The following is a 21,524-nucleotide window of genomic DNA, read 5'->3' on the forward strand; positions in this document are numbered from 1 at the left end:
GATTAGCCTCAGGGGAAAAAACTGGCTCAATGTTCAGGGCCCGACCTACACCTTCCAGGGAGGGGAAGGGACGCTCTGTCTGGGGCTGGGGCCCACCTCCCCCACATGGGGCCTACTCTGCTCCCAGTAGAAACCTGTTAGCCTGGGGGAGGGGTGGGCACCGAACAGAGCCCCGTGCCCACCCTGGGACTTCCACGGGAGGGTCCCAGAGGGCAGCCAGAGGGGGGTGGTCTGGAGCTCGGGAGGGGTGGGGTGCTTTGGGACATCGTGGTGAGCCTTGAGTCTCTAGGCAGGGAAGAAGAGACTGCTGGATGTAGGGCTAGGAGTCCCTCTGAGATGGAAGCGAAAGGGGCCCACCAAAACTGCCTCTGCTCTTGCTAGGACCCTCCCCCACACCTTACGCGCGCCTCCGGGAAGAGTGCATATCCTCCGGTGAAGGTCAAGGGGTCAGTGACCTCTTCCAGCACAGCAGTCAGCGCCTAAGGAGTGACGGGCAGGATCACGGTTTCCAAGACCACTGACTCCCCCAGACCCCAGGCCAAGGTGAGACTCACTCTCCTCTCCTTCCCGAGTCTCCTGGATGCTCTGTTCCTGTCTACTCTCTCTGTCTTTTAAATTTTTTTTTTCAACGTGTATTTATTTATTTTTGGGACAGAGAGAGACAGAGCATGAACGGGGGAGGGGCAGAGAGAGTGGGAGACACAGAATCGGAAACAGGCTCCAGGCTCCGAGCCATCAGCCCAGAGCCCGACGCGGGGCTCGAACTCACGGACCGCGAGATCGTGACCTGGCTGAAATCGGACGCTTAACCGACTGCGCCACCCAGGCGCCCCGTACTCTCTCTGTCTTTAATGAGCTCTGTTCTCACTTCCTCTCGGCTCAAGTTTGAGCCCTGCGGCATGAAGCCGCGACCCTCTGGGCCGCTCCTGTGGGGCCCCCCCTCTGTGTCCTGGAACCCAGTCGGTGTGGGTGGGGGAGGTCCCTGCTCCCAGCTCCCCAGCCTCGGGGCCCCCAGCGTGGACAGGCCCGTGCAGGTCGCAGGAGAGCATTCGCCGGACAGGCCCATCAACCTCCTTTCCACCACTGGCCGGAAGCTTTCACCGTGACATAGTTGGTACAAGGGCAGGACCTTAGGTGCTTTTATCTCAAAAGTGTTCCTTTTACACACTTTTTTTTCTGATTGCAGAAGGACTAGAGGATCAGCGCAGAAAACGTGGCGAAGCACAGAGGTGACCGCGCCCTCGGGAGCGGGCCCAGCCGGCCCCTTCCCCACAGCTCGGCAGGTTTTATGGCGAATGTCTTTGTGGGGCTGCGGTTTAAGGCCCGTGTTACGGCCAGCTCGGAACCCCTTGCGTTTGTGTAACATTTTATGACCTTCCAGTGTGTTCGGCTGCGTATTTTATCACGTGCCATTTCATCTTTACAGACTCCTCACGTTGTGAGGTAGGCACAGGCAGGAACTGGGCCCCCACTGACCAGGCGAGGAGACCCGGGCGGGGAGAGGGGACGGAATCAGAGCTCACATGGGCACGCCGTGTGTGGCTGCCTCCTCCCTTCCGCACCTCGCTGCCTGCCTGCCCCGGGTGTGAAGGAAGGGCCTTGGCACCCAGTGCCGATTTGCTGTGGGCCAACGGAGGCAAGTGGACGGAGGGGTGGAGAGGGGAGCTCGTTGGCACCAAAGCCCCTGGGCGGGGGCCGGGGGGGAGGAGAGGGGACCCCAGGGGGCTTGTGGGACAGGCCGAGGAGACACAGCCCGCCCTGGCTGGTCCCTGCAGTACAGCTTAGCGCCCATGCCACCCACATTTCCGGAGGCTGGTTTGTGTGTCAGGCACTTCCGGGGAGGCCGGTAATGACCTGTGAGCAGGACAGAGCAGGAGAGACGGGGCGCCCCAGCTTTAGAAACGAGAACACTCTTTAACCTCTCTGAGCCCCGGTACAGGTGCTGGGGGGCCCCAGGAACACACGCACTGGGCCTACGGGGCGGTCCTTGGTGGACTCCCCAGGAGCACGGCTGCCCAGAGCCCTGAGGTTCATGGGGTGCAGACGAGTGGGGGGAGTCCCCAGGTAGGAATGGTGGGCAAGGGCATTCCACGCCCTGAGGGATGGGACAGACCACTCTTCCCTGAGCTGTGGGTGTGCCAGGAAGCACTTGGGGGGTCTGTGCCTCCAAGCCTGCTCTTCCCCTCCAGGCCTATCACCCGCCCTCCCCCCCCACCCCGCCCCGCCATGGGCTGGGCATCATCACCTTCACTAGTTGCGGGTCCTGGGGAGCTGGGTCTCACGGAGGAGGAGGGATTGGCTAAGAAAAAGTGGGGGAGGGACACACAGCCCGGTTGGGTGCAGGGAGGGTAGGAGCGTACAGAGCTGATGTGCAAGGCGGGTGTGTAAGTGCTGTGGGACCTGGCAGGAAAACTCCCCTCGGGCGTGAGTCCCTGTGTCAGGGAGGAGTCGGGTGGGACAGACATCCCAGAGGGGGCCTTTTACGGTAGTCATTTACAGGGAGGCTGGCTTCCCATGGGCCGCGGGCGGGATGTTCAAACGTTCAGATTGGGCCTCAGAGACAAGCAGGTGGGTTGTATTCTTTGGGGAGCCATAGGCTGAGGGAAGGCAGAGCCCAGAGAAGGTTTGTAGACTCCAGTGTGGGGAGGGGTGAGGTGTCCCAGGAATAACAATCAGCTCACGATCCAGAACCTTCCGGGTGCCGGGCTCCTTTGAAGCTCATTGTGCGCATTAATGTGCATCATCTTCACGAGCACCATATGGGGCGGGTAGCTGTAGCGACCTCACTTTACCGATGGGCAAAGCTGGGAGTGCAGAGAAGTTAATGACTCCCTTGAGGTCACACAGCTAGTAGGTGGTGAAGCCGGAATCTGAACCGAGGCAGTTGGCTTGGGAGTCCTGCTGTGACCACTGTCCCGTCCGGCCGTTCTGGTGGCTGCTCCCAGAAAAGGTCAATGAATACTGGTCTAAGGTGCGGGCCACTGGGGACACAGAGACGCGAGGCCATTCTGGAAAGGATCTCTGTGGGACACAGTGGCTGTTAGGATGTGGAGGGAGGGTGGGGCTGTCCGGTCAGCGCTGGGGGCCCAGGCAGGAGGCAGAGCTGTGGAGATGCCCGCTGGCTCCCTCTCCCAGGCCTTCCCGCCGGGCTCAGTCAGGCAGGCGCTCCACCTGGGGCCCCTGATGCCAAGGAGGGACTCGGGATGTGGGGACTTGAGGACTGGCTTCCTGCCAGGCTGTTCCTGTGGTCTTGGCCGTGTCTCCGGCTGCCCCTCGTACCCTGGTCCCTGCCTGTCACCCAAGGCATGTTCCCAGCCTCTCCATCCATTGTATGAACTACTGGATTTCCTTCCAAAATAAACCTTTTCGGTTTTCAGCGGCCTGGAGTCCGTTTCTATTGTGGAAGCCAGAGGCTGGCCTGCAGGGGAGCTCTCCTTGAACAGGTCAGCTGTGAAGTGCTTGGGGAAAGGTTGAGAAGTTGCACGTTCGGGGCGGGGCCGGGCCGGGACAGGGCTCTGAGATAGCAGCCTGGAGGTGGGGCCAGGATCTCGGTTGGAGGCCCTGGAGCCCAACCGGGAGAAGGCAGAGCCGCCTTGCAAGCAGTGCCTGCGGGGAGGGGGAGCCAGGCGGGCATCCAGGAAGGAGGGGACCAGGGAGGCAACATGCCGGCTTTGGGCTGGCCTCCTAGGACCTTAGTCACCCCAGAGGAACCCTCCGCCGTTTAAGCAAGAGGCAAGAACGATTCCCGTGTCCTGCTGTGGGCCACGTGCCCGTTCCCAAAGCCATCCCTGTGCCTGGACACTGCCGTGCTGGGTGAGGCTCAGGACACCGGATCACTCCCGGACCTGGAGGCGGGCTGGGGATGAGCAGTCCTACAGGAAAGCCGGGCTTCTGCCCCTGGGAGCAGCACGGGTAGAGGGGGGGCAGGCAAGCAGGTGTCCGTTAGGAGAGCTTGGTGGGTGCGAGGCTTTCAGAGTGCAGGGAGGGACTGTTTCCAGATGGAGAAACGTGGGCCCAGTTGTAGATAAAGAGGAGAGAACCAGTGGGCCCCCCCTGCCCCGTTCAGGGAGCCTGGAGATGCATAGGGGAAACTGAGGAAGGGGGCCCCAGGAGGAACACGTGGGGATAGCTTTCAAGACAGAGGGTGGGAGTCCAGGTTGGTGAGGGGCACGGCTGTGTTTCAGAGGAGGGGGGGGAGGGGAGGAGCGTGGGAGGGAGTGGCCGGAGGCACCTGTCCCCTGGCCACCTGCTTCTCCGGGCCTCACCTGGGCTGAGAGCTTGGGCTTCGGAGGCAGACGGCAAGCTGGGGTCCCAGTTCTGTACAGGACTGCACTAGGTCACTCCCTAGGATGTGACGCTGGGCACATCACATCTGTGCCTCGGTTTCCTCATTTATGAAATACCAAAGGGTCACGGCGAGGGTTACGTGAGATGATGTACCGAGAAAACAGAGCGCGTGGAAAGCTGGAGAACCTGGCTCGTGAAGAGACCTCGGGACCAGACCAGCTGTTACTGTGGCAACTGTGACTTTACTGCAAAGGCCCCCAGTGACAGTGACGAAGTCCAGTCCACGGGGCTGCCGCTCCTGGCTCCTGACGTGGCCCCCCAACCCCCCCATAAGGTCCCCCTCAGACGGGGCTCCTCATCATCTGTCCCAGCTGGCCACTGCTGTTGGGCTGGGGGGAGGTGGGCGGCAGGGACCTCCCTGTCCACCCCTCACCCCCACCGCCTCTGTCGGGCGTCCCGTGCATCCCAGTTCAGAGTGCTGGCGATCCCAGGTTTCCTTTGCGCTGTTCCCGGGGCCGGACCAAGGGCAGACCCGCCACGTTTCGTGTCGCAGGATGTCCAGTCCTGTCTGAGGATGCGGGCTTTGCCGCCGAGCCCTGGGGGAGCAGGGAGTGTCCTGTGAGGTGTGCCTTCCCGCTGCTGGGTGGTTTTCCTCCTTGGCACACGCTCAGCCAATGGGCTCCCAGGAAGGGTTCTCTTGGCAGAAAGCTTGGGCCCAGCTTGAGAACCACCCTGCCCTGGGCGCGAGCGGCCAAGGGCATCATCGGGCAGGCAGAGGGGGAGGAGGGCTGAGCAGCCCCAGGTGGGGCTGGGTCCCTGGCGCAGGTTAGGGACAGGGCACCTCTCCAACCCTGGGCTACACTCAGTCACCGAGGACCCAGACTCGGGTCCGGAGGCCCCGAGGCCCTGGTCAGCCCCTGATCTGCCTGCTGTCCCTGCCACTGAGGAGGCCGAGGACACACCTGAGACCTCCCTCTGTCCCAGCGGCCTCTCCCCTGGCTCCTACGCGGGACTCTCTGCATGTAGACCGCAGCAGCAAATCCCTGCACGCCAGTAGACGCGCCTGGCTTCTCTGTAGGACTGGAGAAGGCGGGCGCGGGGAGAGAACAGCCTCTGACCCCAACCGAGGGCTGCCGTTTCCAGAGCAGGCACATCTAATCACAGTGACCAGAATTGGGCGAGTGGTCGACTGGGAGAGGGGGGCGCGGATGGGGGTCTGACTGGAAGGGGCAGGAGCCGCTCTCCTGGGAGACTGAAATGTTGTTTATCCGGACGGGGTGCTGGTCGCCTGGGGGATGTCGAAAGTCGCCGGCAACCTGGATCCTGAACACGTGTGAATGTTATTGCGCGTAAGTCGTGCTTCACCAAAGGTGATACAAAATACAAGGAATAACGACAGGTTGACTGGACACCCCAGTTTGTGAGCCAGTGACAGGGCTGCGAGTGAAACGGCCCTGGGCCCCCGCGGGTGAGGGCACCGGGTGGGAGGCTGGTTGCCCAGGAGGGGCCCTTCTCACCCGGCTCACTCTGGGTGCCTCCCCACCCCCCCACCCCCCAGTCGCCACTAGGCGGACAGGGGCCCTTCCTCTGTTGCGCAGCCGCCCCGACCCTGGGGACTGCTGGCCGCCTGGCCGGGAGGCTCTTTCCCTGGGTGTTTCCCCACACAGGCCGCCCGGGCCGTGCAGGGTCTGTCCTGGGCTGTGTGTGTGGCTACCGGAGCACCTATAAAGTAAACACGACTGAGAAGGCCAGTGACCGCAGAAGACACAGATGAAATGAAAAAAAAAAAAAATCAAAATAAACAAAACCTCCCAAACTCACCCCACGCCTCACACCGAAAAGCCCAGAGCCCCGAGCTGGGTGGGATAAAGAGTGGGCCTGTTTGGGTGATATTTATATAAAGGGCTTGGTTCCTCCCTCGGGCGAGTAAAGCGAGTTGTAAAATTTGAAGGCACATTTTAAAATTGTTTAAAATCCTCCAAATGTGTTTCCTGTCTGGCGCTGCGTATGGGGACCTGGTAACCCGTGTGCCTGTGTGGCCCGGAGCGCGGGTTAACGAGGGAGTTTAGAGGCAGTGATGCGGAGGGGCCGGCCGACCCCGGCCGCCAGAGAAGGAGCCTGTTGTTGGCCCGGCGTGTGTTCCCAGGGCTGGAATGTGCGGGAAGGGCCTCGGGACTTGGGAGGGTGGTTTAGTCTGGGAAATTAGCATCTTTGTAAAAGCCACCGTACTTATAAATCATCAGTTAAAGGCCCGTAGGGGTCATAATGCAGGTGTGTGATTTTTACTTCTGAAGCGAGCGGGCGTGATAATATTTGACAACACGTAATAATTAGGGTACTGCGTGTACATTTGATAAGTTAGATGATGATTGGGATGACCCTCCTGCGTCATGGCTCCTTTCCACCTTTGCTGACACTTCCCTCTCTCAGTCTCTCTCTCTGCCTGGGCCACCGTCAAACTGAGAGCTCCCGGTGGCTCAGCACCACCTCCCCACGTTGTGCATGAAGGACTCCCTCTGCTGGGCCCCCTTGACATTTTTCCTTTTTTTTTTTTTTTTTTTTTTAAGTGTTTATTTTTGAGAGGGAGCCGGTTGGAGGAGATGGGTAGAGAGAGGGGGACGGAGGATCTGAAGCCAGAGAGCCCGACGCGGGGCTCGAACTCACAAACCGTGAGATCATGACCTGAGCCAAAGTCGGACACTCAACCGATAGAACCACCCAGGGGCCCCGACATTTCGTCTTTAGCAAAGTTCACTGTGTCCTTTCCCTTCAGAAATTCAACTGAATGTGTGTCTGTCTCCGTCACATGCCCTGTGGGGACCAGAGCTGGGTCTTAGAGGTGCCTCCCTTTCAGCTCCGTGCCCAGAGAGGGCTCTTGTTCATATCTGTTGAATTAAACTGTTGTTTTTCTTTAAAAAACTTTTTTTTAATGTTTTATTTACTTTTGAGAGAGAGAGAGAGACAGAGCACGAGCAGGGGAGGGGCAGAGAGGGAGACACAGAATCGGAAGCAGGCTCCAAGCTCTGAGCTGTCCCCACAGAGCCCGACACGGGGCTCGAACTCATAAGCTACGAGGTCATGACCCGAGCCGAAGTTGGAGGCTTAACCGACAGAGCCACCCAGGGGCCCCAGTTTTGCTATACTTTAATGTTTTCTTTCTAGTTTTTTTAATGTTTATTTATTTTTGAGAGAGAGAGACAGAGACAGACACAGTGTGACTGGGGGGAGGGGCAGAGAGAGGGAGACACAGAATCCAAAGCAGGCTCTGGGCTCCGAGCTGTCAGCACAGAGCCCGACGCAGGGCTCGAACCCACGAACTGGGAGATCATGACCTGGGCCGAAGTCCGACGCTCAACCAACTGAGCCACCCAGGCGCCCCTAAACTGTTTTTTTTTTTTCTTAACAGGATTACTGGGCAGACCTAATTTGGTAACAGCCATCACACTTTAAGATATATTTTAAAATTTCATTGTCCTCGAGCCCTGCCTCGATGGAATATAGATGTAATTGTGCTGAATTTAGAATTAGTGGAATTCAAGGTATAGTTTGAAGACCATCTGGTTTTGTTTGATTGTAGTTCTGAAACACAATGTCTATCTCATGTGGAAACCCCTTGGGGACAGCGTTTGTGGGGGGCAAGGTGACCTGTGGTAGATCTTCGTCATGACCTTCCGTGGCACCTGACGGATGAAGGGCGTTTCTCTCCGCACCTGCGCCCTCTTCTTTGTGCTGGTCGGGGGGGTAGGATAGGGCGGAGCCCCACACCGAGCAGGGAAGGGACATTCGATTCACCTGAGTGCCCCAGACGCAGCCTGGTTCGGCGCAAGCGTTAAAGGGAGTGGCAGTGTGGCAGGCTAGGTGTGGCGGTCAACTCTCGAAAAGAAACAACCACAACAACAGCTGATGATGGTCGGCGGCCGGCCGAGAGGCTGTGTTGGAGCAGAATTCCCGGGACAGGGGCCGCCCCGCGTGGGTTGCACGTGAAGGTGGCGTTCGTGTCCTTTTCCTTGGTTTCCCCGCTGCCCCAGGGAGACGCGGTGCCTGGAAGCCAGGAGGGCTGGGGGTTTAAACACGAGGCAGCAGCGGTCCTGGGTCTCGGTTCCCTCAACTGTGACAATGTGAAGAATAACGCAGTGTCAGCCTGCTTGCTTGTCCCTGCTCCCCCCTCTGCCTGGCAGATTTCCTCCTCCTCCTCCCCTGCCTCCCGGCCATGCAAGCCGCCCTCTCTTCACGTTCAGGCTTTCCGGATTTAGCAAATGAAAATAGGGCATCCCCAGTTAAATCTGAATTTCAGATAAACAGTGAATACTGTTCTAGTCGGAGTAAGACCCAGACAATATTTGGGGCACACTTCTACTGAAGTATTCATTTTAATCTGAGCTTCAGACTCAGCGGGGGGTTCGGTCATTGAAACTGACAGCTCAGTTAAGTCCCACTTCTCCACGGAGCCGCCCTGGTGAACTTCGTGCAGCTCTGAACTCCTGTAGCCTTAGTGACTCTCACACTTGACCGACATCTGGGAAGTAGCACCACCTTTATCTGCTATCAATAACTCTGACCACCTGTTGAGCTCCCGTGATGTGACGTGCCGGGCACATAGGAACTTTGCACAACCTGTCGTGCTATCCCTCACGGTAACCTCATCAGGCTGGGATCCGTGTCCCCGTAGAGGCCCAAGGAGGGAGGACGGCCCCGGTGGATGCACGGTGACATCGGGCTGCAGGCCTGAGGGTGCGGGACGGGATCCTGAACCCCACACTGCCGCTCCCGGCGGGACAGGGACGGGGTCTGACGCCGACCGTCTCTGCTGGTGCCTGGCTGACAGCGGCCCGTGTCTGTTGAGAAGAGTGATGTTCCAAGGGAAGAGTATCAGGACCGATTTGGGGACCAGGGGACAGATCTGTATCCAGAGTCCTAAACAATGTGACGAAGATAGGGGTTTGGGGACGGGACCACGAAGTTTCTACACTTCCAGCAACTTCTAAAGTGCTGTTTGCTTTCGTGTGGATAAATGCATTGCTGTTTGTGGAGCATTGTGACACTCGTCCCTGAGCAAAGTCCTCTCTGACGCGGCCCATAGGGTGTGGGACACGCGGGCGGACGCGGCGTGTGGCAGGCAGCTGGGGCGCCCCCGGCTCAGTGTTCCTGGGGCTCAAGTTTGGGAATCGACCGAAGGGCGCTGTGGTCGTAGAGGAGAGGGTGTGGGGCACAGCCACGCAGCGGTTTCGGAGACAGAATCTCCGTGGATGCTCTTTCCCCACGGGACCGGGTGGGGGGTGTGCGCGGGAGCTGGCTTGCGGACCCAGAGTGGAGACTGAGCCCCCGCTGCTGTCCGGGTCTCCCGGGTCAGGTCAAGGTCATTCCCGCACTCGGCCTGGAAGTTAGACACACGCCCTAGGCCCAGGTGCAGCTGGTTCCCAGGACGGAGGGAGGGCGAGGGAGGTGGGGGCAGCACTTCGCAGGCTCCTGAGCCTCGGGCCGTGCCTGCACCCCTGCCTGGTGGGCCGCCTCTTTTTCCTCATCCCCCCTTTGTCTAGTTTTAATTTTTTTAACATATATTTTTGAGAGACAGGGACAGACAGAATGTGAGCAGAGGAGGGGTTGAGAGAGAGGGCGACACAGAATCTGAAACAGGCTCCAGGCTCGGAGCTGCCAGCACAGAGCCCAACGTGGGGCTCGAACTCACGAACCGCGAGATCATGACCTGAGCCGAAGTTGGACGCTCAACTGACTGGGCCATCCAGGCACCGCCCCTGCCCCTTTTGTCTATTTTTATTCCCGTTCGAATGTATGTGTCCAGGGGAGCTGGCCTTGTAAGGAGGTGGGGAAAGCGGGCTCAGCAGGTGGGGATCAGGCTTCACCCCCACCCCGGAGTTAGAAGCCTTTCCAGGCTCGGGATCCTCAGCTCTTTCCACGGTGACACTCAGACCCTGTCCTTCAAGAGACTCCGGGGAACATGGGGCTTAATCGTGGGTCTATTTCTCAAAGCCACAGCACAGTGAGTGTGAATCGAATCGTGATACGGTAGTAGTGTGGCTCCCCCAGGAGGATACCAGGGACCACCTGACTGAGAGGCTGAGGGGGGAGTGGGGCCCATATCCGGAGGGGAAGAGGCGCTAAGGTGGGTGCCTGCAAAGTGAGGTCTTGCCGACAGGGAGGCCGCTGGCTCCCCAGAACCAGGGAGGGCTCAGGAGTCGGGAGAGGAAGGCATCCCAGGCCAGGGCTGCCAGCGGGGGCGGGCTTGGGAACGGGGAGCCTAGGGCAGGGGAGCCCCCGGCTCTTTCCTGCACCCCTAGCCGCGAAGCAACGGCACCCCTGCAAACCCCGCCCCACGGGAGGCCCCCCGCCCCCACCCTGCCGGAGTCCAGCTCCAGCGGGTCCGGGGGCTCCCGAAGGATGAACGGTGTCGGCAAAAAAGTGAAAAAAAAAATAAAGCAGAAACAAAAATGGACACAGACCACAGGAGTGGGTTAGACTGGCCACTTTATTGTGGCAAACGTGGCATTATAGTTGCTAGCGATTTCCTTGTAGCGTGCGTCATCTGTGTTTTCTGGCATTACCTGATTCTAAAAATGTTCCCATGTGTAATCACCCTTTAAGGAATAACGTGGTTATTTTCTCATAACGTTTCCTCCTGCCCTTTGCTTACTGATTAATTTCTTACATTATTTTCATTATGTATCTACGTTTATCCATAATCTATAGAGCATTTGCTTTGCTGTTTTCATGAAAGGTCATCTATCTCTCAACCCCTCAGGCGGAACAGTTACAGGGACATGACCTCTTAGCTGTTTCCCCGAACCATTTGTGGTTTGGGGAACAAAAGTGTTGCCTCGGTCCAAGATGCTAGAAGGGGGCCAACAGGGCCTTAGGAACCCACGCCTTACACATTCTCAGAGAGACAATGCACCTAGGAACTAATGAACCGTTCTGTACCTTAACCGACTAGGATCAGTCATCATCTGGAATGCCTCCTGGGGGCCAAGTGGGCCTAGGGGTTGGAGTAACTTGTGCCCATGGATACACTTCTTTGTTGCGGGAGGGGGGCTTTCAAATCCATTTATTTGTTCCTTGGCTGGGAAATGTAGGAGGCCATCCTTCCTTTAGGTAGAGGAGTCTTTATAGGGGGTGGCAAGGGCTAAAGGCAGGGCCGCACAATTTCCTTGCAGAACCTTATTTTCTTTCCCCAATGGTTCTTTTCCCGGGGGGCCTGTGGAGGGCAAGTCCCCAAAAGACAGTTCCCCAGGTACTTTTATTAAGGCCAAATTACATAAAAGCGGGAATATAAGAAGCTTCGCTGTAGGTGGGCGGCCTGCGGTCCCGATCCGTCCACCGCCCGGGTCCCGCCATCAGGCTAGTTGGATAGCTCGGCTTCCGGCACCGCCCTGAGCCCCCAAGCTTCCAGAGAGATCACGTCAAGCTCCCTGCAGTAAGCCGCATCTACGCACCGAGGACTCACGTCGGGCCTGTACAGTCCCCTAATGTCCACACTTACCGGCCGTCTCCACCCGGATGCCTAACCGGCCCCCCGCACTCAACACGGCCCGATGCCCCCTTGATCTCCCCCCTAAGCCTCCCCCCTGCCTCCCGCCTCCGAAAACGGCACCGAAACAAAACAGACAGGGCCGAGGCCCTCGACCTCTTTTCTCTCATCTGTCATCCAGTCCTCAGCAAACCCTGTCAGCCGACCTTCGAGTACATCCTGAATCCCCCCCAGCTCCACCCCCCAGGCCCCCAGCCACCAACAGCCGGCTCCTGTTCTGTACACAACAGCCCAGGGAGACTCTCTTTTTCAGTTTTTTGAGAGAGAGGTGCAAGTGAGCGAGGGGCAGACAGAGAGAGAGAGAGAGAGAGAGAGACAGAATCCCAAGCAGACTCCACAGTCAGTGCAGAACCCGACTCGGGACTCGATCCCACAAACTGTGAGATCACGACCTGAACCGAAACCAGGAGTCGGACGCTTAACTGACCGAGCCCCCGGGCGCCCCACTTAGAGACTTTGTTTGAAAATAATCTCTGCACCCAACGTGGGGCCACTCGAACCCACACCCCTGAGATCAAGAGTCACGCGCTCCATCACTCAGCCAGCCAGTCGCCCCAGAGACTCGTGAATGTAGATTGTATCCTGGGCTCCCGGGGCCAAACCGTCCAGTGGCCCCAGCCACACTAACCATGAAACTCAGGTGCTTACTGTGGTCGCCCAGGGCCTGTGCTGTGGGGCCCCTGGCTCCCTCCCTCGCAGGCCAGACCACCTCTACCCTTTCTCCCCCTTCTCCAGCCACGGGGCAATTTGCGCTCGACCCTCAGGCTGGAACCTTTCTCCCAAGATACAGACTCGGCCCGTCCAGCCGTCACTCCCCAGGAGAGGTCTTTCGGAGGACTCTGGGCACACGAGCGTGTACGAGCAAGCTCACACACACTCCTCTTTCTCGTCACCTCTTCCTCGTCATTCTCCTGTTGCTTTACTGCGTAGGACCTGAACCGGAAGGAAGGGCATGACTGTAGCGGCAGGAACACCAAGCAAGTCAGGTCAAAGGAGCGTCTGCGTCAAAACAGCGTCTGCATGCCCACGAGAGTGCGGAGACCCCTGCCCCTTCCCCACCCGCTTCCTGGAGGCGGGACGGTGTCCTCAGGAATGAGATCAGTGGGCGCTTTTCTAGAAAACGTCCCAGAGAAAAGGTCAACGTTTAAAGATGAGAAAATCGGGGCGCCTAGGTGGCTCAGTCGGTTGAGTATCTGACTTCGGCTCAGGTCATGATCTCGCGGTTCGTGGGTTCGAGCCCCGCGTCGGGCTCTGTGCTGACAGCTCGGAACCTGGAGTCTGCTTAGGATTCTGTGTCTCCCTTTCTGTCTGTCCCACCCCTGCTTGCTCTCTGTCTCTCTCAAAAATAGTAAACATTGGGGCGCCTGGGTGGCGCAGTCGGTTAAGCGTCCGACTTCAGCCAGGTCATGATCTCGCGGTCCACGAGTTCGAGCCCCGCGTCGGGCTCTGGGCTGATGGCTCAGAGCCTGGAGCCTGTTTCCAATTCTGTGTCTCCCTCTCTCTCTGCCCCTCCCCCGTTCATGCTCTGTCTCTCTCTGTCCCAAAAATAAATAAACGTTGAAAAAAAAATTAAAAAAAAAAAAAGTAAACATTAAAAAAAAAAATTAAAAAAGAAAGAAAGAAAGAAATGGTGACTGAGGGGCACCCGGCAGGTTCGGTCTGCAGAATGTATGGCTCTTGGTCTCAGGGTCGTGAGTTCAAGCCCCACATTGGGTGCACAGCTTACTTAAAATAAATAAATAAATAAATACAAAAAAAAAACCTCAATTAAAAAAAATGGTAACTGATTAGTTTTTTTTTTTTTTAAGTTTATTTTCTTTTTCAGTAATCTCTATGCCCAACGTGTGGCTCGCTCACGACCCCGAGGTCAAGAGTTGCACACTTCACCGACCGAGCGAGCCCGGTGCCCTAGTAACATATTTTCAGAGGTAAGTCAGGATTTATGAAACAAGAAGATGATATTAGAAATAAATTAGAAATTTAATTACTCAGAAATTAAATATAGGTTAGTAAAAACAATCAAAGGAATGGGAAGCCCAGGTGTGGAAACCTCCAAGGAAGCACATTAAGTAGACGAAGAGTTGAGAATAAGGGAGAAAAATGTAGAAGAGAAACAATTGAGGTGTCCAACTGACAGGAGAAAGGGCGTGGGAGGAAGTTCTCAAAGAAACAGCACAAGAAACCTCAGACCTTTGCAGATTCACCTTCATGCAAAGGCTCCAAGATCAGTTGCAGCTCGGGGCGCCTGGGGGGCTCAGGTCATGATCTCACGGTTCATGAGTTGGAGCCTCGTGCTGGGCTCTGTGCGGACAGCATGAAGTCCGCTGGGGACTCTCTCTCCCTCTCTCTCTGCCCCTTTCTCTCTCACGTGCTCTCTCTCTCTCTCTCTCTCAAAAATAAATACATAAACTTTAAAAAAATGAAATAAAAAAGAATCAGTTGTATCTCTGATTTCCCAGTAGCAACACTGGGAGCTAGGGGACCTGGGAAAATCCTGAACAAAAGGTTTTCCATCCCAAATTCCTACCCCCAGGCAAACAGAAAGAAAGAGTGGGGCAGGATAAAGAGCCCGCCCGCCAGTCGGTGACACAAAGCCTTCCCCTCCCAGGCACCGGGTTTCGGGGAGCTCTTGGAGATGTGCCCCACAAAGTGAAACGTGCATCCGGGAGCCGGGTCTCACACAGGCAGGGTGGGAAGGGCATTCGTTCCCAGATGTTGACGAAGGGATGCCCCGAGGTGCGGCACAGCATGGGCCACAACTAACGACCAACCTACGCGAGTGGCAGCAGGAGACTGGGCACCAGGACCAATGGCTCGAAGAAGGCGCCGCGGGGAAGCCTGGCTGGCTCAGCGGGCACTCTGTGCGATGCCTGGTCTCGGGTGTAGACATGACCTTGAAATAAAATCTTAAGGGGCACCTGGGTGGCTCGGTTGGTTAAGCGTCCAACTCCTGATGTCGGCTCAGGTCATGATCTCTCGGTTCACGAGTTCGAGCCCCGCGTCGGGCTCTGTGCTGACAGCTGGGAGCCTGGAGCCCGCTTCGGATTCTGTGTCCCCCTCTCTGCCCCTCTTCCGCTCACGCTCTGTCTCTCTCAAAACTAAATAAACATTAAAAAAAAAAAAAAGGTAGCACTGCCAAAGTGCTAGATGAGTTTGATCACATTGACAGCAAGAGTCAAAGAGACAAAGAGTTTAGGGATGAATTGGTAAAATCAGGAAAAGAAAAATCAGTAAAATAATCCAGGCAATATTTTATTTTATTTTTAAAGTTAAAAAATGTTTTCATTATTATTTTTTAATGTTCATTTATTTTTGAGAGACAGAGAGAGACAGAGCACAAGTGGGGAAAGGGCAGAGAGAGAGGGAGACACAGAATCTGAAACAGGCTCCAGGCTCCGAGCTGTCGGCACAGAGCCCGACGTGGGGCTCGAACTCACAGACTGTGAGATCACGACCTGAGCTGAAGTCGGACGCTCAACCGGCTGAGCCACCCAGGCGCCCCTCGTTCCAGTGTTTTTTAATAAGGTTCACATAAATGTGTATTTGCTCTTACTTTTCTTGTGTTCTCTTGTTTTTTAGCTTATTTTTTCTAGTAGTCCGTGTACCCAACTCGGGGCTCGAACTCACAACCCTAAGGTCAAGAGCTGCGCGCTCTTCCCACGGAGCCAGCGGGCGCCTCTTTTCTTGTATCCCGTATACACCGTTTGCACTCGGCTCCATCCACCTCACACCGTACCCTGGGCGTCTTTCCATGGAGAGCTTCCCTTTCTCCTGTGTCACGTAGCACAGTCGTGTATGTGACCAGCTCTCTTACAAAGACACTTGGGCGTCTCCCGGGGCTTTGCTCTTACACGCGAATGCCACGGTAACCGTATACATGCAGTGCAGCGGCACGACAAACCCCCAGAAGCGGGCTTGCCGGGCCGGAGGGAGGCGCCCTTGCACCTGACCTCGATGTCCGCACGGGGCCCGCGCCAGCCCCGCCGTTCCGCCCCCATCCGCCCCCATGGATGAAAGCACCTGTTCTCTGAGGTCTCGTCCATGCGCCGGGTCGTAGGCTTCTGGGTTTCTGAGCTGATAAATGAGGAATGCTCTCCCGATGTAGTGTTAATTTTGACTTCTCTTATGTGTGAGGTGGAGCGACTTTAACAACATTTCAGAGCCGTTGGCGTTTCTTCCCCATGGACTGGGCGCGCGCTTTGGCCGGTTTTCTCTTCGGTTGCTGGTCTTTCCGGATCGTTGTTGCCTACAAGGGAAGTGGAAAGTGTTTGAAGACAGAACGGATCACAGTATACGACATGGCTCAACCGTGAATGATTGTTACAGTTGCCTGACACTCTAGATGCTGAATATTGACGCACCCCAAATTTTGGATTTGGATGTATAGAGAAGGTAGCAGCAAAGGGTGTGTGTTCATGCATGCAGGGGTGGGGAGCAGAGGGCCAAGTCCTCACCCTCCATCAAAAGGAGTCAGTCTGTTTCTCTAGAAAGTCTAAGATTGGAAAACAGGGGCGCCCGGGGGGCTCAGTCCGTGAAGCATCTGACTCTTGGTTTCGGCTCAGGTCATGCCCTCACAGTTTGTGAGTTTAAAACCCCACGCCGGGCTCTGTGCCGACAGCCGGAGCCTGGAGCCTGCTTCGGATTCTCTCTCTCCCTCTCTCTGCCTCTCCCCTGCTCATGCTGTCTCTCAGAATGGGTAAATAAACTTAAAAAAGAAATCTTTATTTTATTTAAAAAAAAATTTTTTTTTCAATGTTTATTTATTTTTGGGGGGGGGGGGACAGAGAGAGAGCATGAACGGGGGAGGAGCAGAGAGAGAGGGAGACACAGAATCAGAAGCAGGCTGCAGGCTCTGAGCCATCAGCCCAGAGCCCGACGCGGGGCTCGAACTCACGGACCGCGAGATCGTGACCTGGCTGAAGTCGGACGCTTAACCGACTGCGCCACCCAGGCGCCCCAAAAAAGAAATCTTTAAAATTGGGGGAAAGAAAGAAGGAGAAAACAGCAGTAGCAGCTGAACAAGATTATTTAGAAAAACGAAAGTAAATGTCGGTGGAAACAACCGGAAGTTTTGAGGGTGGTCGCCCCTGGAGCCAGGGTGGGAACGGGGAGGGGTGTGGCGGGAGCCCTCATTCCTCGTCAGAACTAAGTCCCATCGTAACCGGGGCGCCTGGTCCTGGGAGCCCAAGCAGACCAGGTTCGGCCCCCGGCTGCTGACCAAACCCAAAGGCGGAAGGTGAGCGGTGGTGACACAAGAGGGGATCTGGTTCAGCAAGGCCACCGCGAGGAAGCAGCCGACCAGTGTCTCAGGGACTGTCTCCGAGGTGCCGTAAACGCGTCCAGGTTCACGCAAGGCAAGTGCGGGACAAAGGTGGGGTGGGTCTGCAGGTGGGCGCCAGAGGTCAAGGTGATCACTGTTTCGGGGTCAGTCTCACAGTGGTCCCTGCTGCTGGAGTAGGTAGTTGTGGCCCCACCACCCGATGCTTTGCCTGCTGGGTCTTTCCTTTCCTTTCCTTTCCTTCCCTTCCCTTCCCTTCCCTTCCCTTCCCTTTTTTTAAGTTTATTTATTTATTTTGAGCAGGAGGAGGGGGGAGCAGAGAGAGAGCATCCCAGGCAGGCTCTGTGCTGCCAGCGCAGAGCCCAATGTGGGGCTTCAACCCACCAGCCGTGAGATCGTGACCTGAGCTGAAACCTAGAGCCGGACGCCTGACCACCGAGCCACCCAGCACCCCCAGCCCGCTTGGTCTTTTGTCAGAGTTAAGAGAGAAGAAGCTGAGAAGAAAAGAATCAGAAAGTAGAGACTGAGGTGAGAGTGGACGTGGCTGACATCCGCCTCGCCCACCATTTGGCCTTTTAAACTATGTAACGTGTTACTGTGATAAAAGGAATTACATACGATGAAAAGAGGTGGTTTGCACACGGCCACGCAAATGGAGGGATATTGCAGACTGCGACAGACGTGCCAGTCTGTGCCAGACCAAGAAAGGGCTGAAAGACTGCAGAAGACCCAGCAGCCTCTCTTTCCTTTTCCTTTTCCGGTTCGGGCCACACCCAACGTGGGGCTTGCGCTCAGGACCCTGAGATTGAGACTCACGCGTGCTCCTGACTGCGCCAGCCGGGTGCTCCCTTATGGCTTAATCCGGCAGGTATTGGGGGAGACAAAGTCACATTTGGAGGAAAGTCTCTCCCGAAATCGCAGGTGGACCCTGACCCCGGCCGCGGTGCCGCAGCGGGGACTGCCCTCCCTCGACCCTCTCGCCTCAAACAACTGAAAACCAAGACGTGCTTCAAGACACAGTGATGTCCAGACGTGGGACAGGGGGCAGAACAGGGCAGCGATCCCCGAGAGAGGGGAAATAAATGAGGTGGGCTCGAAAATTGCCCAAACTTACTGCCTGCGGAGAGTTTCCAGGCTGGCTGAGCCCGGTGGCCTCCCGGCTGGAGGAGAGGGACAGGGGACCCTGGGGGCCGTGGGGGCCGGTGCGCAAGGCAGAGCCCTGGAGAGGGGCAGGCGGCGGAGAGGGCTCCAGAAGCCCGCGGAGGGCCCACCCCAGGCTGCGGCCTTGCAGGGCAGTGCTTGCCTGTACGGAAGAGCCGGAGGCGAGAAGGGCCAGTGCTGAGCGCCGCCGGGGCCAGGATTACTTTGTGTTCCCGTCAGCCCGAGCGGAAAGACCCCCCCCCCCCCCCCCCCCCCCCCCCCCCCCCCCCCCCCCCCCCCCCCCCCCCCAGTTATCGCTCTGTGCCAGTCGTTAGTTATCGCCTCTCAGCTCTAAGCTTATTTTACTGCCTGCTCGTGAAAATGGAGCTGGGCCCTCCGAATAGTTCCTGTGCCGGTGGGCGCGACGCCAAACTTCATCAGTGGAGGGCGCTGGAGAGACACTGCCGGCTGAAGCCGTTTCCTTCGGATTCTCCAATGGATTCGGTCCACCGGATTCAGACGCGGCGGGGATGGGGGTGGGGCTGGGGGTATGGAGGGGGCTCCTCCTTGAGCGCCCTGTCTCCCCCTAAGTGTGGCGGCTCCTGGTACCTGGGGTTCCTGGGCGCCCTCAGAGTTCTGTTTCTGATCAGCCGATCCCTTGCGACACAGGCTCTGGTTACAAGCAACGATATTTTATGTTAAACGTTCCCTGTTCAAGTCACCGTGTGATTTCTATCACCTGACCGGATTGTGGCAGGTACACAGGCTTGAAGCTGAGTCCTCAGAAGGGTATCACCTCTGGGGCGCCTGGGTGGCTCAGTCGGTTAAGCGTCCGGCTTCCGCTCAGGTTGTGATCTCACAGCTCCTGAGGTTGAGTTCGAGGCCCGGGTCGGGCTCCATGCGGACAGCTGGGAGCTCGGAGCCTGCCTCGGATTCTGTGTCTCCCTCTCTCTCTGCCCCTCTCCCACTTGTGCTCTGTCTCTCTCTGCCTCTCAAAAATAAATAAATGCTAAAAAAAATTAAAGACATTAAATAGAAGGATGGCACCTCACTGGCCAGACCAAATTAGCCCTAAATGAAAGGCCGTTTTGGTCTTGGTATATGGTACTTAAAAGCAAGTCTGAAGGGAGTCAGTCTGTTTCCAAGTAACTGTGTCTCTGAACCAGGCTCGGAAATATTCAAAGCGATTAAAAAAATTAAAAACAGAGTTTGGCATCCAATGATAATTAGCACACGTGCAACGAAGGAAAATATGACCCAAAATGAGAAGAAAAATCAATCAAAACAGATCTAGAACTGACACAGATGATAGAATTCATAGAAAAGGCTTGAAAATAGCTGTTATAGGGGCACCTGGGTGGCGCAGTCGGTTAAGCGTCCGACTTCAGCCAGGTCACGATCTCGCGGTCCGTGAGTTCGAGCCCCGCGTCGGGCTCTGGGCTGACGGCTCAGAGCCTGGAGCCTGTTTCCGATTCTGTGTCTCCCTCTCTGTCTGCACCTCCCCCGTTCATGCTCTGTCTCTCCCTGTCTCAAAAATAAACAAACGTTAAAAAAAAAAAAGAGCAGATTAGACACTGGAGACACAAGATTGGTGAGCTTGAAGACTTAGCCACAGAAACGATCTAAAACGAAGCACAGAAAAAGACGAGGAGAAGGACAAGGAGACGAACAAGGAGGGAGAGGAAGGGAAGTCGGTGAGCTGTGGAATCCCGTCAGGTCCACACATCTGTTTGGGGACCCAGACACACGGGAAGGGGCTGACAGCCAAATATTTGAAGAAACGGTGGCCCAAAGGCTTTCCAGTTTTGATGAAAACCATAAAGCCAGATATCCCAGAAGCCCCCGAGCCCCAAAGCCCGAGACACGTGAGGCAACTGCGTGCAGACACGTCGAATCTGCCGTGAGCAGCAGTGATAAGGAGCAAATCCAAAGAGCAGCCGGGGGGAAAACAGTCGGTAGAGCACGAGATCCTCGGTCTCGGGGTAGCGAGTTCAAGCCCCACGCTGGGTGCGGAGCCTACGTAAGGAAATGAAGTGAAATATAAAATAGACTAGACTAGACTAGAATACAATAGACTAAAATCTCTTGAAGTGAGACCTGAGGGATTGAAGCAGAAACAACGTGTGGTCCCACCCGGCGAGCAGGAGGGAGAAGTGAAATGCTGTCCCTTCAAAATGGAATGGAACACGTTCTGGATGCATTCTGTAATCCCAGAAGAACCGCGAAAACAAGTTTTCGAGGAGTATAGTTAATAAGCTAGTAAAGGAGACAAAGCAGAGCGGGGGTCGCTAGCGTCCCCGGGACTCCGTGGCCCAGGGGGGTGGGTCTCCAGCGCCTCCAGGTGTTGGGGACAGAATAAGTACTCAGAAAAGAGCTTCCTCTCCTGCCACCTTCTGGCCTATTTTTAACTCGAGTCTCTGTTTAAGTGCTTTTGGCTAAAAGAGAGCCAGCTGCTTCTGAGCCCCGGGCCGGCCACGGACTCCCCGGCTTCCCCAGCCCCGGTGGCCCCGACCGCGCGGACGCCCCCCTTCCCAGCCATCTGTGCCCGGCGCGGGTGAGGCACCTCCAGCGGGCGTGCGCACACGGCACCTGCAGGCGCCTGGACACACGCGCACGCCGTGGGAGTGGTGCCCGCAGGGGTGCCCTGGGCCTCGGGGGCACTGGAACTGGAGGGTGCGCGCGCGGCAGGAGGGCGGCCTGCGTGGAGGCTGTGGTCTGCCGCCAGGGAGGACGCGGTGGCCGCTCGCGCTCTGTAGGAACCACAGACACCCCCAGCCCGCCGTCGCCTCTCCCGGGCCCCACGTCTCTTGTCTCCAGAGGCCCTCCCGCTTCCCTCGAAGCTCTGCCCACAGGCCCGGCCAAATGGCCCTTTGATTCGGGGTGAGGACTAGGATGCCGGTGTGCTTGGCCTCACGCGTGGAGGATGCCCCCGAGGCCGGTTTTAGGGGCCTTCCTGGGGGTTCACTGAGAGCACCCCTTTCCCACTGGCAGACCAGGTCCACCAACCACAGGCCTCAGGACCCGGAGCGCCAGGATCGTGCTCCAGGCCCACGGCTGGGCCCGGGCGTCTGCGCGCAGAGTGGGCGGTGCCAGCGCGGCGTGGCCCCACGTGGGACGCGGCCGCTGTCCCTGGGTGTCTCCTCCGGGCTCAGGCCTGGCGGGCGTGCACGCATGTCCGTGGGGTGGAGAGCGGGGCTCCTCTCCTTATGTGCTGTCTCCTTCCCCAGCTAGGGGTGGGGGGCGCTGGTGGCCCCCGGGAGGGGGTGTGCTGAGTGC

General features: G+C 57.0%; 1 long non-coding RNA gene across 1 annotated transcript; it reads left to right on the plus strand.

The window, feature by feature from the left end:
• The first annotated feature begins 261 nt into the window (after positions 1–261).
• Positions 262–1,402, plus strand: LOC122475862. The gene is made up of 2 exons (XR_006295326.1): positions 262–543; positions 1,187–1,402. It is a non-coding gene; the product is annotated as an uncharacterized LOC122475862 (long non-coding RNA).
• The last annotated feature ends 20,122 nt before the right edge of the window (positions 1,403–21,524 follow it).

The sequence above is a fragment of the Prionailurus bengalensis genome, chromosome E4 (assembly GCF_016509475.1).
Source record: "Prionailurus bengalensis isolate Pbe53 chromosome E4, Fcat_Pben_1.1_paternal_pri, whole genome shotgun sequence".
In the NCBI taxonomy this organism is placed as follows: domain Eukaryota; kingdom Metazoa; phylum Chordata; class Mammalia; order Carnivora; family Felidae; genus Prionailurus; species Prionailurus bengalensis.